This window comes from Lissotriton vulgaris, chromosome 2_1 (assembly GCF_964263255.1).
Source record: "Lissotriton vulgaris chromosome 2_1, aLisVul1.2, whole genome shotgun sequence".
NCBI classification, from domain to species: Eukaryota; Metazoa; Chordata; class Amphibia; order Caudata; family Salamandridae; genus Lissotriton; species Lissotriton vulgaris.
Window position 1 is genome coordinate 2,027,719,822 of NC_141687.1, and position 17,407 is coordinate 2,027,737,228.

Genomic DNA, 17,407 nt, shown 5'->3' on the forward strand with positions numbered 1-17,407 from the left:
TCTGGTGGATTTACACGACGGTGTCCCTCCCGTCGCTCTCATTAACGCCGCATATCAACGACGACCACATTCCTATGAAACATTATTGGGATGATATCTCAGCAATCTACTTAGGATAAAACTAAAATAATAACTTTGGATATGGATTCAGATTGTATAGTGTACTCCGTGCTCATGACATCAAAGGTCCACTCACTCCCTCTTTATTTGGTTACCATTCGTCTGATCGGGATTTCTCATCCGTTCGCCTAAACAGTGCCCAACTAGAAATGCCATTTACCAAGATCGAACACAAGCACCAGGTACACGATAATTCTATATGAATTAGGATATTTATTAACAATAAACATAAGTCACATTACTATGCAGCATTACATTTGCAAAGGGAATAAAAGATAAAGGTTAGAGTGCACATACTATAAGAATCGGTCGGACTTCACCTGGTTAATGGGAAATCGGGACTCGGCAGTCATCTAGGCTCCTGTCTCGTCTCTGGGTCCTGGCTCGCCTTGCAGTCACCCTCAGCCGTCACAAGTACACGTCTGCACTGCTAGGCTCAATCTCGTCTGCTCTCCCCCAGGACCTCGGAACCTTGCTGTTTATTAGCTACCGTCTCTCTCTCTCTCTCTGTATTAGTGCGCTCCGCGCCACTTCTCGTTCAGTCTATCTTCAGAGAGTTTCGATCTTAAATCTTTCCCCGACTTCAAAGATGGCGACTTGTCCACCATGAAAATGAATAATGGCAGAGATGCTAACGGCTAGATGCCGCCTACGGACTAACTAACAAAAAGACTAACACCTTCGCTAATATCAAAGCCCGTTCCTTCATGGAAATTCACGGCCAGTAACCTGCCGCCCACCAAATTCTTGTACCTCCCCGTACCAAGGACACTTTCCCAGCTGGCCAGCCTGAAGTTGTGTCTTCGGAGTGGAGAAAAATACATTCCTTCGATAAGGGTCAGCCTGAACCGGTTCTCTCCAAGCGAACAACAGCTTGAAACTAAAACATTACACTTAACCTAGAAAGCCTTCTCGAGCTACCGGGCAAAAAGCAAAATGGAATCTGTCTCGTTTAAGGCCTACGGAGCCCATAATATACATAGCTCCATGAAAAACAGATCGGCATGTTAGCAAATGAGTGAATCATGACTAATACTTATATATCTAACCCCTCACTAAAATTCATAAGCCTTACTCTAAGGAAAATAACACGTAAATGTCTTTATGTATATAAGACAGGGTCCCTGTCTATCGGCCTAATCCCTATGCTATGGGGGTGATAGGCTGGAGTCACTCTCCATCATTCTCCTTCTCCAAAGAGCTAGCAAAAAGACAGCCATAACAGTCTACCACTACTAGAATTGTGGTCATTCCCGATGATTTGGGTAGGTCAGTAATGAAGTCTAAACTAATGGTGTGCCAGGGTGCTGGAGGAATTTCTAGAGGTTGCAGTAAGCCTTTAGGGAAGGAGTGTGAGCTTTTCTGCCGAGCACATACTGGACAAGCCAAAATGTATTGTTGGATGTCTGTTTTCATACTTTTCCACCAAAAGTGTCGTTCACACAATTCGACTGTTTTGTTAATACCTGGATGGCCTGTGATAGCTGAGTCATGACTCCATTTAATTACTTGTTCCCTTAACTCTTTTGTAGGAATGAACAATTTGTTCTTTAGAAAGAACAACCCTTCTGAGACTGATGCTTGTTTTTGTTCCAACCATTTCTCTTGATCTAGTGCTCTTATCTGTTCCTTGAGTTCCAAAAAAAATCACCCTGAGAGAGTTCTGCGCAAATTTTTTCTTCAGGAATGATACTCAACTCCTCCTAGCCCAATTCCTTGTGTTTGTTACAGACTAGGCGTGAAAGGGTATCAGATAGTAACTGTTTGGCTCCTGGTCGATAGGTAATTAAAAAATCAAATTCACTAAAGAACTGCAACCATCTCATTTGTCGTGGTGTGAAGGCCTTCACAGTGGAGTAAAACTGTAGATTTTTGTGATCTGAAAAGACAGTTATTGTGTGTTTAGCTCCCAAGAGGTGATGCCTCCACTCTTGGAAAACTGCCTTGATGGCCAGGAGCTCTCGTTCTGTAATCGTGTAATTCTGTTCTGCTGGCAATAATTTCCTAGAGTAAAAGGCTATAGGGTGAAAGTTACCAGAGCTAATATCTTTTTGTAAGAGAACTCCCCCAATTGCTGTTTTTTGAGGCATCTGCTTCAACAAAAAACGGTCTGTCTGGGTCTGCGTGTTTCAAAATTGGGGCTGAGGTGAAAGATTTCTTCAGCAAATTAAAAGCATTTTCTGCTTCAGAATTCCACTGGAATTTCTTCCCTTTCTGTAACAGGCTGGTTATTGGAGCAACTATTTCTGAGAACCCAGAGATAAATCTTCTATAGAAGTTGGCGAAACCTAGGATTCTTTGAACTTCTTTTATTGAGATGGGAGTTGGCCAGTCTAAAATTGCCTTCACCTTTTTTGGATCCATCACGATCCCTTCGGGGGACAACCAGTAACCTAGGAAATCTACTGTGGATGTGTTAAACACACACTTCTCCAACTTAGCAAATAAGGAGTGATCTCGCAGTTTTTGGAGAACTGATCTTACATGCAACACATGATCCTCCGGTGTTTTTGTTATCCTCTCCGTCCTCAGGATCAGCTTGTGGTACAAGTAGGCCACCTCCAGATCTATCCAAGCCCCGAATGCTGTAATAGCCGTGGGCTAGAGAAGGATCAGGTGAGGGCAAAATAATAAACAGGAAGGAAAGGAAGGGGACTGCAGGGAGGGAGAGCTGCGAAGACAGAAAACAAACAATGGATTGGTTGTCAATTCTCAGGAAAGTACTCTCTTTACGCAAGCTACCAATCAGACTATACCGTGCTATACCTGTAATAAGAATGCTGACCGCACTAACTCATGAGATGCCTCTCTTCTACTGAGGGTACGTAAATCCAGCCTGTGATTGCCTTCCCCTGTGAACACAGAACTAAACAGTAAAACACCCCCCTAAGACCACGGTAATAGCAATACCTATACGGGTAAAGAAGGACACTACGTACTCTAATCTTTGTGCTTCAGAGTTCTGAAGAAACGTAGACAAGGTTCTAAGGAATGCGTAGTAAGCATACAGTAACTCCCACAAAGTAAATAAGGGTTACGTCACCCAAAAACAAAGGAGAACAAGGTTACCTGAAGGAAAGGGATTTCAGGCGTAGGAAACTCTTCGTCCCAGCATGGAACTAAATAAAGCAGACCCTCTGCAATAGCCGGTGCAAGAAGGCTTTCCAACAGAGGATCTGGTATAGTGAATAACGCGAAAACAAACAACTGTTTCCTCCGCAATAGCCGTAGCAAAAAGGCTCGCCAATGGAGGAAACGGGATTAAGCAAAAACGTGTCCTCCGCAAGAGCCAGAGCAAGGGGGCTCGCCAACGGAGACACGTGCACTAAACTTGGACGATACAATGACTGTCCTCCGCAATAGCCGATGACAAGGCTCTCCAACGGAGGACAGAACCTGAACAACAATGCCAGGAATACAAGACCGTCCTCCGCAATAGCCGGTGACAAGGCTCTCCAACGGAGGACAGAACCGAAACAACAGCGCCGGAATACACGCAACTGAGTGAATCCGAGATACCGATGATAACAAGAGCTCAGGAGACACCTCACCGCACAGTCGACAGGAACGCCAGGAAACACGAACCGGAATATCCAACACCGGCTACAGGAAGTAGCGTCTATTTATGCTCCGCCTCTCGGCCGCTGAGCCTTCTGGGAAATGTAGTCTTTTTTCCCCCAGCGATACCCGTTGGTTTCTTGAGGCGCGACAAATTCTGACAGTACATCCCCCCTCACCTAGAGCGCCGAAGGGGACCAGGGCGCTCAGGGAAACGGCGATGATAAGCTGCCACCAGGCGCGGTGCATGAACACCCGATGCAGGCTCCCACGAGTTCTCCTCGGGACCGTAGCCTTTCCAGGCCACCAGATACCGAAGGCCACGGCCACGCCACCTGGAGTCCAGAATCCCCTCCACCTCGTATTCTAGACCTTCAGAAACCAGCAAAGGGGGAGGGAGGCGTCATACCACCGCAGCTGCAGGTTTGAGCAGGGACACATGGAAAACTGGATGTATACGCAGATGTCTAGGTAACAGCAACTTCACTGCCACCGGGTTGATGCGCTGCACCACACGAAACGGACCTATGTATCGAGGGTTAAACACACTGTAATGTCTGAACCTGAAGTTCCGGGTGGACAACCACACCCAATCCCCCACCTGATACAAAGGACCAGGACGACGTCTTTTGTCAGCCGTTTTCTTATATGTCACCTTGGAGGTCCTTAGGGAGTCCTGTACCTGCTCCAAAATCCGTTTGAGTCGAGAAACCCTCCTGGCGGCTTCAGGCACTGTCTCCTCCCTGTACAGCTGCACAAAAGGGAGAAATCAGGGATGATGACCATAAGTACAGTAAAAAGTCGATACTCTTGTGGCAGAATGTGTCGCATTGTTGTATGCCACCTCAGCAAGCCAAAGGTGCTCCACCCAATCCTTTTTACCCTGAGAAACATAGCATCGCAAGAATTGCTTCAACGTCTGGTTGAGACGTTCCGTCTGTCCATCGGTCTGAGGATGGAAGCTCGTGGACAGCGCTGTCTTGATGTGGAGAGAGGAGCACCACGCCTTCCAAAACCGTGCGGTAAATTGAGAGCCCCTATCCGACACTATTGCAGCTGGTAGGCCATGCAGACGTACAATATGTCTCATAAGAAGCTGTGCCAATTGACCTGCTGTAGGCACCTGAGGACAAGCAATGAAATGCCCCATCTTAGTTAGATAATCAATGACTACCAACACGGTTGTGTAACCCTGATCCCTGGGTAGACCTACCACAAAGTCTAAAGATATACGTTCCCAGGGAGTAGAAGGGGTAGGCATGGGCTGCAGTAGCCCTGCAGGACGACGATGATCAGTCTTGGCGCGAGCACACACATCACACTCAGTCACCCATTTCCGTACATCAACCCTAATCGTAGGCCACCAACACCTACGCTGAATCAGATCCATAGTCTTATCTACCCCAACGTGTCCAGCACTGGGTGAAGTGTGACACCACTCAAACATTTGTTTACGCAAGGATTCAGAGGGCACCAGCATCCGTCCTTGGTTGATTGGAAAGCCATGTTGTAGTTGCCATTCAGGATGTGTCTGTATCCATCTCTTCCACTGATCCGTTCTGATCCCATATCGTATACCCTGCAAAAAGGCATCAGGTTGGATGCCACAAACCACCTTGACAGGGTCCACTATAGAGGTTTCTGCTCTGGCCTCCGAGACCTTTGTAGATGATTGACAAGACAAGGCATCCGCCTTTCGATTGTCTGCTCCAGGCCTGAAAGTGATAATGAAATTATATTCCGAAAAGAAAAGCATCCACCTCAACTGTCTAGGGGTTAAGTGTCTGGCTGCTGACATGAATTGCAGATTACGGTGATCGGTATAAACCGTCACCACGTGCTTCGCCCCCATAAGGAAATGCCTCCATTCAGTGAACGCCTGTTTTATAGCTAAGAGTTCTTTTTCGGCTATGCAATAGTTGAGTTCCGCCCCCGTAAGTTTATGTGACATAAATGCCACGGGATGCAATTGTCCTGTGATTTCATTTCTTTGTGAAAGAATGGCTCCGATAGCAACCTCTGAAGCGTCTGCCTCGACTATGAAAGGGACATCAGTATTGGGGTGTGTCAATATTGGAGCGGTGACAAACGCTTCCTTTAAAGCATCAAACGCCTCCTGAGCCCCCATATCCCACATGAACCCTTGGTCTTTTTTCAGCAGTCTGGTTATGGGAGCCACCACTTTCGAAAACTGGTTAATAAAACGTCTGTAGAAATTGGCGAATCCCAGGAAGCATTGGATATCCTTGACGTTTCGAGGAATCGGCCAATCTCGCACTGCTTGGATCTTCCTCTCCGCCATTTCCTGTCCCTGAGGGGTAAGCATAACCCCCAGAAACTCAACTGTAGTGACGTGAAAGTCACATTTGGACAATTTGCAGTAGAGATGGTTTTTCTGTAGTATCCTTAGAACAGACTTGACATGTTGTATGTGCATGTCCTCTGACTCTGAATAGATGAGGATATCATCTATATACACAATGACATGTCTGTCCAATATTTCTCTCAACACGTCATTCAGAAAAAACTGGAATGCAGCAGGGGCATTGCATAGCCCGAAGGGCATGACCAGGTATTCGAATAACCCATACCTGGTCTGGAAAGCTGTCTTCCATTCATCCCCTGCTCGCATTCTAACCAGATGATATGCTCCCTTTAAGTCTAATTTGGTGAATACCTTGGCTTTTTTCACCTGATCCAGTAAGACGTTGATTAAAGGCAAAGGGTATCTGTTCTTGATTGTTACCGCGTTGAGGGCTCGAAAGTCTACACAGGCTCTCAGATCCCCATTAGCCTTAGGGATGAAAAACAAAGGGGATGCTGCTGGTGATCTTGAAGGACGTATGAACCCTAATTCTAACAGCTTGTCTAAATAGGTTCTCAAATAGGCGTTCTCCGGCTCTGTCAGTGCATACAGCCGTCCCTTGGGAATCACCGCCCCGGGAACTAACTCAATCTGGCAATCGTATGGCCTATGTGGGGGTAATTCTTCAGCTCTTACTTCGTCTAACACCCCTTCAAAGTCCTGATACGCCATTGGGAGAGATACTGCCTTTTCTGCGGCCGTGGCTATTATATCCCCACATGCCAAAGCAAACGAAGGACATTGTGCATATCTAAAACAATGCTCTTCACAATGTGCGGAATTCATCGAAATATTGCCGGTTTCCCAATTGATGTCGGGGTTGTGTCTTTTCAGCCAGGGAATGCCTAAAATTACCCCATACTGCGGTGCCTCTATGATGCTGAAAGACACTCTTTCTCTATGATGACCGAACCTCATCTCTGTTAATGCTGTTTGATAACTTATGGGCCCTGTGTTCAGTTTCCTCCCATCTACTGCAAACACATCGGTACCATCTTCCTTGGGGATTAGAGGAATGCCTAACCTTTCTGCTTCTTTCATATCCATGAAGAAACCCGTAGCCCCGGAATCCACCATGGCTTGTGTATGCACCTCCATCATGCCTATCATCAAGACTATCTTAACGAATAAATGTTGCGCTCCTACAACCATACTCAACATGGAAGGGATAGTAACATGACTCCAGGGAACCCCTTCATCACCCCCAGAGCTCTTCAGTTTTCCGCCGGCTTCTCAGTGGCCGGTGACACCCCCCTATTCAAGCGGAATTTGGAAAATTTGGGTTTGACAGGGCACTCTCTAACATAATGGCCTTTTTTGCCACAATAAAGACAAAGGCCCAACTTGCGCCTCTGTTCCTTTTCAGTGGCGGTTAAAGCGGCACGGACCGCTCCTATATCCATAGGCTCAGCGGCATGAGATACCGGACTATCCGGGGTCTTTACCGCCACAGAAGAAGGAATTGGTCGGTTCTTTGCTCCACCACCCCTTTTACGATTCTTCATCCTATGGTCTAGTCTTAATACCAAATTAATCAAATCTTCACATGACACTGGTTGGGGGTCTATTTGAGCGATTATGTCCTGCATTTCTTGTTTGGCTTCCGGCCACTTAGTTTCAGCAACTAAACGTCTGAAATGATTCAAATATGTTACCAGGTCTGGATTCCCTTGACGTAGGCCTAATAGTTCTTTATCTGCCGTATACGTATCGGCTCTCCTATCGAATACCTTTGTGAACTCTGCTTGGAATGCGTCCCAATCATGTAACATTGGGTCATTTCTCTGAACCATGGGAACCGCCCATTGAGCCGCCTCCCCTACTAAATACGAGATGACGAACGCAACCTTTGACTGATTGGTAGGAAATGACCGGGGTTTGCATGAAAAATGCATCAAGACTTGCGTCAAAAACACTTGCACTGATCCAGCATCTCCGTTGAATCGTTCTGGATGTGCTAACGGAATGCTAGGGGGTATCTCCACCACTACTGAACCGGCTGTACCAGACCCTGAAGCCCCAGCACTAAAGGGGTTTTTCTGGATGTTATCCAACCGGTTCCGTAATTCAGTGCTTTCTTGTCTGGATGCTATCAATTCAGATTGCACCACAACTAACGCTGCCATCACCTCGTCCAGAGTAGCCATCACCCTAAACTGATCGGGAGGACTAAATTACTTAGGTCGGATATTCTGTTATCCTCTCCGTCCTCAGGATCAGCTTGTGGTACAAGTAGGCCACCTCCACATCTATCCAAGCCCCGAATGCTGTAATAGCCGTGGGCTAGAGAAGGATCAGGTGAGGGCAAAATAATAAACAGGAAGAAAAGGAAGGGGACTGCAGGGAGGGAGAGCTGCGAAGACAGAAAACAAACAATGGATTGGTTGTCAATTCTCAGGAAAGTACTCTCTTTACGCAAGCTACCAATCAGACTATACCGTGCTATACCTGTAATAAGAATGCTGACCGCACTAACTCATGAGATGCCTCTCTTCTACTGAGGGTACGTAAATCCAGCCTGTGATTGCCTTACCCTGTGAACACAGAACTAAACAGTAAAACACCCCCCTAAGACCACGGTAATAGCAATACCTATATGGGTAAAGAAGGACACTACGTACCCTAATCTTTGTGCTTCAGAGTTCTGAAGAAACGTAGACAAGGTTCTAAGGAATGCGTAGTAAGCATACAGTAACTCCCACAAAGTAAATAAGGGTTACTTCACCCAAAAACAAAGGAGAACAAGGTTACCTGAAGGAAAGGGATTTCAGGCGTAGGAAACTCTTCGTCCCAGCATGGAACTAAATAAAGCAGACCCTCTGCAATAGCCGGTGCAAGAAGGCTTTCCAACAGAGGATCTGGTATAGTGAACAACGCGAAAACAAACAACTGTTTCCTCCGCAATAGCCGTAGCAAAAAGGCTCGCCAACGGAGGAAACGGGATTAAGCAAAAACGTGTCCTCCGCAAGAGCCAGAGCAAGGGGGCTCGCCAACGGAGACACGTGCACTAAACTTGGACGATACAATGACTGTCCTCCGCAATAGCCGATGACAAGGCTCTCCAACGGAGGACAGAACCTGAACAACAATGCCAGGAATACAAGACCGTCCTCCGCAATAGCCGGTGACAAGGCTCTCCAACGGAGGACAGAACCGAAACAACAGCGCCGGAATACACGCAATTGAGTGAATCCGAGATACCGATGATAACAAGAGCTCAGGAGACACCTCACCGCACAGTCGACAGGAACGCCAGGAAACACGAACCGGAATATCCGACACCGGCTACAGGAAGTAGCGTCTATTTATGCTCCGCCTCTCGGCCGCTGAGCCTTCTGGGAAATGTAGTCTTTTTACCCCCAGCGATACCCGTTGGTTTCTTGAGGCGCTACAAATTCTGACAGTTTTGGAAAAGATTAGAATGTCATCTATATATACAATGACGCAGATATCCAGCAGATCGTGCAAAACTTCGTTAATGAAATACTGGAATGCTGCTGGGGCGTTACATAGGCCAAAGGGCATCACCGTATACTCAAACAGACCAAATTTGGTGCGAAAGGCGGTCTTCCACTCGTCACCTTCCTTTACACGTATCAGGTGATAAGCCCTGCGGAGATCAAGTTTGGTGTAAATGGTGGATCCCTTAACTTGGTTCAAGAGCACAGGTATTAGAGGCAGTGGGTATCTATTCTTAATCGTGGCCTGGTTTACTGCACGATAGTCGATACAGGCCCTCAAGTCTCCTGTCTTTTTAGCTACAAAAAACAACGGAGAAGAGACTGGTGAGGTGGAATGGCGTATAAAACCTAATTCCAAAAGTTTGTTTAAGTATGTTTGGAGATATTGGTTTTCTGGCTCGGTTAAAGCATAAATGCGACTGCAGGGTAGAACTGCCCCTGGGATTAAATCAATACTGCAATCGTAAACCCTGTGAGGAGGTAATGTGGTAGCTTTTACAGGATCGAACACATCAGCAAAATCCTGAAATTCCGATGGTAAGGCTATCGGAACTGATTGAGAGACTGCACAATGAAGAGGGTGCTTAAGATCACCATGCTCCTGGTAGCAATGTGTTTTACAGAATGGTGAATCTAAAGTCACAGTGCGTTGTTTCCAGTCGATCTTTGGGTTGTGAAGTTCTAACCAAGGGATTCCCAGTATGACCCCAAAAGCTGGTGTGTCAATGAGATCAAACACGGCTAGTTCTGTATGACCATTGTCAGATAGAAGTAGTAGGGGCTGGGTGTGGAATCGTATGAGACCTGAAGAGAGTGGTGATCCATCAACTGCCCGTACTGGTTCTGGTTCCTTCTTAGGAACTTTTATAAGGTTTAATTTTCTAGCGAATTCTAAATCAAAAAAGTTCCCTGTAGCCCCAGAGTCTATAAGTACTGGAATGCTATGTTTCTGTTGATTGGCCAGAATTAAAATCAACCTAATAGTTAGGTGTTGTGGTATGTGATTAAGAACGTTAGTTAAATACTGGGAGATCTTGCCATTTATTCCTCTCGACTGAACGATCTCTCCTTCCCTCGAGATTCCTAGTTTTCCGACTCCAGTGGTGTATCAGGAATAGCAGCCACCACCTTCTTCTTAGCTGGTCTGGAGGGGCACTCTTTGGCGAAATGACCTGCCTTACCACAATATAAGCACAGATTTGCTTTTCTCCTTCTATCCTTTTCTTCCTGAGATAAGGGTCCCTTGACGCCTCCAATCTGCATCGGTTCTACCTGAGCATTCTTATCTTCATTAGCCTTCCTTTCTACCTTGAAGTGTAGGGCTCTGAAATCTGTCTTAGGTCTCTCTGACCTCCTCTCACCTAGCCTATGGTCTAACTTGACCACCAGGTCTTGAAATTCTGTGAAATCATCAGGCAGATTAACTATATGTGCTAGGGAGTCTTTCAACTCATCCCTAAGTCCTCGATAAAATTAAGATATTCTTTTATCTTCAGGCCATTGGGTCTCGGCCAACAAACGGTTAAAAGTAGTTACGTATGAGATCAGATCTCGGGTGCCTTGACGCAAATTTAGCAACTCATTGTCTGAAGCTTGCAAGAAAACATGTTTCGCGAATAGACTAGACATTGCATTCTTAAAGTGTGTCAGATTGTGTAGTAAAGGGTCATTTTTGTCTACTAAGGGCATGGCCCAGTTAGCTGTCACTCCTCCTAAATAGGAAATAATGAAAGCCACTTTGGTGGTGTCAGAAGTGAAAATCTGAGGTTTGCATAGGAAATGCAACTGGCATTGACTCATAAAAGACCTATAGTGTGCGCTATCCCCAGTAAAACGTTCTGGATTGGCTAAGGGGACTGGTTGGGGTGACACCACTGTAATCTGGGCTGGCTGACCTTGACCTAAACTTGAAGTGTGATTCTGAAAATGGGTTCCAAATTTAGGTGGGGATAAAATGGGTTTCTTCACTTCTCCTTTGTCCCTCCAGGCTGTAAAGCCCTCCCTAGTATGTTCTAGTTCCTCTGCGGTGTGATCCAATGCCTGTCTAAGGGACTGGTTCTCCAGGCGCAAATCCTGAATTTCATCGTTCATTTTGCGCACTAACTCAACCAACTGAGTAGTATCTAGTGACTCCATGGAATTAATCGACTACAAGTGGAAACCTGGACGGTTGTATTGGCTTCGCTTTCTGTCAGGAGCGCCACTGCAAGAGTCCAGATGCTTCCGTTCTGTAGCCGACCAATCCCAATACCTCCAAGAGCCAACAAGTGTAGCAAGAAATCCAGACACTTGGCACAACTAGTTGGCCCCTAAAGGGAAAGGGAAAAGGGGACGGAAAGGGGTGGTGGATGGGGATGGGAAAGCGAGAGAGAGAAAAACAACACAGGATCTCTTCTTGAGAAATCTGTTCGTCTCTCCTGAAGTTTACCGGGCTTCTCAGAACAGTTTAAGAAACACTGATACTGTTGGGTAAATGGAATACAGAAAATAACAATTATCATTAACTTACTCTTACCTCCTGAGGTTCTATCTTTTACATTTCAGGACTTACATACCGATAGAGAGAAATAGCCCAATCCTAACTTCGTGGTGCAAGTTCTAGGTCTTTTCTTATATGCAATCGTATTATCACCTTGAAATAATAAGATATTCGGTAAGCGATCGCCTTCTTCAATTTTGACCTCTAACTCCCAACTTGTCCCCAACTGGTTAGTACACAGTACACACAGCAGCATGCAATAACTCGGTCTTACCTTACACAACTTGCACTTTACGCTGTAACTGTAACTGGTTCTGTGGATTTAGAAAACGAGAGAACAGAACACAGAACCTCCTAATAACCTCTAGAAATACAATGGGTTATAATGTCTTACAAGCGACTGTTCAATTTGTAATGCAGTTAACTTCACTGCTATTTACTCACATACATTGAACACTCCTAAATTATCATGAGCACTACATAGGTACAAGGAAACAATAGCACGATAGCGTCCTTAAATGCTTTTCCCCCTTGGTTTTATCAACGTTTGTTTAAGTCTTAAGTCTTTGCATTAGTTCACTCTTGCCTTTAGCAAGGCTTGTTCTTACCCCGGTGTTCTCTGTGCATCGGCGCTTACAAAAACAAATCTTACTTCCTTGTTGCTAGTAGGATTGCTTTTGCCGGGGACCAAGGCAGTTCAGGAAACGGAAGTCCGCCGAGCAGTGAAGACCGGAGACCGGAACTGGAGAGAGATCTCGGAAGCCAAGGAAGAGCGACTCCGAAGAAGGCCGCCGAAGATTGCAGGGTCCGAAGAAGGAATCAGGTGAGTGGCGCGGCGACTTACACAACTCCGGTCCGAAAAGCAGAGCGGGAGGAGAAGTCGGCGGGCGGGGCTGGAATCGAAGGCTGAGCTCTCGTAGTGACGCTTGGTCTGCCCAAGAAGCGAAGCGCTCTGCCTTCCGCTGGCAAGACTTTTATAGTCTTTTAGGCACGTGTAGAATAATAACAGTTTAGCGCACCTGTCCAACGTGTGCTTCACGAATTTGCATACGGAGCGGCATAACGGAACAACAGTACCCTGATTTCAATAAGCATTGTCCCAACCAAAGTACCAAACAACCAACAAGCACTTCCTAAACCAATTATGCTTCATGTAAAGAAAGAAACACAGGCAATGTTGGATGAAACACAGGTAATGACTAGGTTTTCATGACAGTTGGGTGCGTGGTTGGTGCGCCAAAGCTGTTGTGTATTTCGGCGATCTTGCGGTGGAAGAACGAGGCGAGTGAGTCGCAGAGGTCTTGCGAGGGAGTGATGTCGTTGTTTCCAGTGCTGGGGTTGGAGAGCTCTTTGACGATGCTGAAAAGTTCCTTGCTGTTGTGGGTGTTGTTGTCCCGTCGTTCTTTGAATGCTGTCTTCTTGGTGGTGCGGATCAGCTGGTGGTGTTTACGGGTGGCGTGCTTGAGGGCAGTCATGTTGTCTGTGCTCTGGTTGCGCCAGGCTTTCTCGAGGGTGCGGCAGTTCCTCTTGGAGTTCTTAAGTTCGTTGGTAAACCAAGAGGCTTTCTTGCTGCCGTGTCTGCTGGGAGGGGTCTTCAGTGGTGCGAGGTCACCTGCACAGTTGGTGATCCACTGTGTGAGGTTGCTGGCTGCTTTGTTGGAGTCCGTTGTGCTGGCGGGAGGGTTCTGGCTGAGGGAGGTGGTGAGCTGGTCGGCGGTGATCTTGTTCCAGCTCCTGCGAGGAACCTGTTGCGGTGGTGGTGGGACGTGGTTCTTCTGAAGCTGAAGTGTACGCAGATGTGATCCGTCCGATGGAGTCCGGTGGAGTGGCTGAAGGCGATGTACTTGCTGGAGGAGAAGACTGGGTCAAGCGTGTGGCCGGCGTAGTGGGTGGGGGTTTTCACCAGTTGCTTGAGTCCGAGGTTGGCGAGGTTGTCCAGCAGGGTGGTGGTGTTGCTGTCCTTGTTCTCCAGGTGGAAGTTGAGGTCCCCTAGGAGGATGTAGTTGGCGGAGGGGAGGGCGTGCGGGCTGATGAAGTCGGCGATGTCTTCGCTGAATTGGATGCGTGGTCCCGGGGGTCTGTAGATGAGGGTGCCTCTGAGGGTGGTCTTGGGGTCGGTGTGTATCTGCAAGTGGAGGTGTTCGGCGGCGGTGAAGGTGTCATCGGCGCTGGCCGTGATGCGGATGGTGTTCTTGTGTACGATGGCGATGCCTCCTCCAGTCTGGTTGATGCGGTCCCTCTGGGTGATCTTGTATCCGTCCAGGATGGCGATGGCGATGTCGGGCACTAAGGAGGCATTCATCCAGGTTTCTGTGAGGGAGGCGACGTCTGGTGATGCTGTGTTGAGAAGGTTCCAGAGTTCGACGGCGTGTCTGTGGACGGAGCGGGTGTTGAGCAGGATGCACTTGAGGTGGTTGCTGCTGGTGCTCGGCTTGGTGGGTGCGGTACAGGTCCGGAGGCAGGTGAATTTGAAGGCTTGGCAGGCTAAAGGTCCGTGGGTGCGTTTCGGGTTGGCTCGGTAGCAGGCGGGGGTTCGGCCGGTATTGAGTGCGTTGAGGGTGGCGGCGTCGTATATTCGTCGTTTTTTCTGGTGTCGACGAGGGCCAGGGGTCCTGGCGCTGGGCACGGTCCAGGCGCGGATGGGTGCAGACGGGCTTGCCTTTGGCGCGCCTTCGGGGTGCAAGTGGCGTGCCCGCTGCGTGTGTTCGCTGCGCGTACGCGTGCACTCCACCATAAATGGCCAAGTGGGAGGGAGGAGCAGCTGGGAGGCGGGAGCGGGGTGGCGAATGGGAAGGGAGACAGAAAGCAAAAGGGGCGGGGGGCAGGGGAGCAGCGGTGGGGAGCGGGGTGAGGGCGGGAAACGCGGCAGGGGCAGGACACAGTGAAACAAAATACAGATGCAGAATACAGACAATAAAAATGCAGCAAAATACAGAGGCACAATACAAAAAGCTAAAGACCAGGAACTCAGCTGCAGGGCAGCGGCGAAACTCGGCAGGAGAGGGGGCAGCCTGGGCTCACTCACGGGGAGTGTGCGCGGTGCGTGGAGCGACCGGCCCAGAACAGGGTAAAAAACTATCAGCAAGCAAAAACAGGGAAGGGAAGAAAAACAAGGCTATTCAGAGCAATAATCTCAAAAATAGAGTGAAAGGCCATAATGTTCAAGTAGGAAGTGAAGATGAAGGCCCAGAAAGGTCCAAATCAGATGATCCACAGGAGTTGAGGTAACTTCTAAGACGTAGAGGATCTTCATAAGTCATCTCCTTGTTGTTGTGAGTGACTTTAAAAAGACATGGATGGAAGAGGCCGTATCGAGCCCGATGGAACGGAGTTCAGCTCGCATGTCAAGGAAGGCCTTGCGTCGGCTAGGGGTGGCCTTGGCGTAGTCCTGCGCGAAGAATAAAGGTGAACCCGACCAGGCAAGATGAGGAGAGGGCCTAGCTGCTGATAAAACCTTCAGAAGATCCATATATTCCAGGAAATAGATGATAACTCCTCTCGGTCTAGATGAAGTAGAGGTGGAGGAGGAAGGTCGGCCAAGTCTATGAGCACGTTGAATATTGAGCCCTGTGCCTTCTGGAAGATGCAAAATCTTGGGGAGAAATGACTTGAAAAAGGCAATGGGATCAGTCCCCTCGCTTCCTTCCACCAGGCCGTAGATGCGTAGATTATTGCGCCAATTGCGGTTTTCAAGGTCTTCGACTTGACGCTGAAGAGAAGAGACTTGCGACGACAGATGAGAAACCTTGGCAGATGACTCTTGGAGGGAAGAGACACTGTGCTCCAGTGAGGCAACTCTTTCGTCCATGCTTGACCAATTGTCCGTCAGTACTTGAAGTTTGGCGTTGGTTTCCTCCAAAAAATGGGCGAAGAGCTCTGATTTCTTCCAGTAGCATCTCCACAGAAACCGGAGAGAGGGGTTTGGGCGGGCATGGGGGGTCCTTTTTCAGCCTCTTAGCGTTGAGTTTCCCTGAGTTGGCACCAGGCTGCTTCATCGTGGACATTGGATCCTGAGCAGTAGATAGGTGGGAGGCTTCGTATTTAGCGAAGGTGGAGAATAATTTTGAGTTTTTGAGCAGGGCGCGTGATGAGGTATCAGAGCAAGAGGGCTGCCTGTTCCTGCCCATGAAGTAAAAAAAAAAAATGATTGAAAAGGCAAAACAAGGAGCAGGCAATCTAGAGTGTACAATTAGCATATGAAATCCCCAGAAATGGCCAGTAGATAAAGTAGAAGCATGGAAATGGAGCAATGAGGAGAAATAATAGGAGGTTCAGTTCACAAAATGGCCGCCACTGCTGAAGTGAGGAAGTTTTTGTAGTCGTCGAAAAAAAACAGAAGAAGGGCAGCAGCGCCGCAAGGAAACAAAACGATGGGCCAAGATGCAGGAGAAAGTCATTATTTGGCCATTAGAATTGGTCTGAGAATACGGGAAAGTCCATAGGTAAGAAGCATAACAAAGTCATTGCACTGATCTGAGGAGGCGAACAAAACAAAATGGCGGTCGCGGCCGTTGAAGAGCCACGACCGAACTTACGTTGCCAAATTCGGAACGAAAACGACCTCAAAAGTTAATGTAATGCGCCTTACTGTGTGCCTGCCACCTTCCGACTGCATACCATGTCATCCGTGACAAAAAGCGGTATTGCGAACCGCGGGTCTCGCTACTGTCTTCAGAGCGCTCACCCTTCAGCCGCCATCCCCGTCCGCCGCCAAGCCACGCCCCCATGTATAGTTTTCTTTATGTGTGTGGTTTGTGTGTCCCAGATAGGGTCGGACAGGGAACCCAAAGCAGCCCAGGCAAATTTTGTCAGACCAGCCCCCGTAAGGTGCATAGCAAGTGAGCACAGCGAGTGAGCATGACCACTACAATGGAGTTTGAGGGGGGAAATGGCAAAAATGGTGTATTCTACGAGACATTTTTCATTATATATTCAATTGGATTTTAAAGCACAGTAAATGGTGACCTTACAGTGCACCAGGATTCAACAATCTCTGTTGGGGCTCTCTATTGATTCCCTCACTATTACCCTCCAACAGCCTCTCATTTCTTTATAGTCCCTCACACACATGTATTTCATTTGTTTGTAGCACCTCTTATCCCAGTGTAGTGTGTTGGAGCACTTTACATCACTCACACTATCATCACCAACAACTTTATTTCGCATTTAGATAAATGCATACAATGTACATAAAATCATACATAGTATACATCCAGTAAAAAACATTCTCTCATCCAAACAGTTTGTATACAATAACTAATTGATTTAGAAAGCCATTTAGAGCACCAGAAAATGGGCATGTCAAGTTTGGGGTCAAGGGAGATTCCGAGCGATTTTGCGGAATCCGCCAGGGTGAGATTGTCGTTTAGGGCGTCGATTGATTTTAGCCATTCGGTGATTTGGGGGTTCTCCTCTTTGTTAGAG